Source organism: Pteropus alecto, unplaced genomic scaffold (assembly GCF_000325575.1).
Source record: "Pteropus alecto unplaced genomic scaffold, ASM32557v1 scaffold40, whole genome shotgun sequence".
NCBI lineage: Eukaryota > Metazoa > Chordata > Mammalia > Chiroptera > Pteropodidae > Pteropus > Pteropus alecto.
This window is the reverse complement of record NW_006431919.1, coordinates 8,794,527-8,795,092: the sequence shown is the minus strand read 5'-3', so window position 1 is coordinate 8,795,092 and position 566 is coordinate 8,794,527.

The window sequence follows — 566 nt, the reverse complement described above, 5'->3', positions numbered from 1 at the left end:
ACCAAGGATTTGAGAGCTGACTTGGATTCTAATCCCGCTTTGCTCATTTAATAGCTACTAATGTGACCTTGGCCCAGGATAGCAAAGTGATTTAAAGCCTAAACTCTGGCATCAAACAGACCTGGGTTTATGTCCCAGTTTCATTAATTTATTAGCTGTGCATCCTTGGGCAAGTCACCCAATCAATCTGAGCTCCAGTTTTCTCATCTGTAAAATGAAGACGATAATAGTCCTTGCCTCATAGGGCTGAGGTGAGGATTAAATGCAATCATGTGTATAAAGTGCCTAGCACAGAGTAGTAGTAATAATATTATAGTAATAATATCAGTGTTATTAAGTGCTGACTAGGTGCTAGGCATTGTGCCCAAAATGTCTTATGGACATTATCTGATTTAATCCTGATAATATTATGAGATGGATGCTATTTTTATTGACATTTTATAGATGAGGAAACTAAGTCACAGAGTGGTTGCCCAAGGCCACAGGGCTAGCAGCTGGCACAGCTAGAATACAAAGCACCCAGCGAATGAGGCTAGAAATGAAAAAAGAATTGGAGGTGGGAGGCA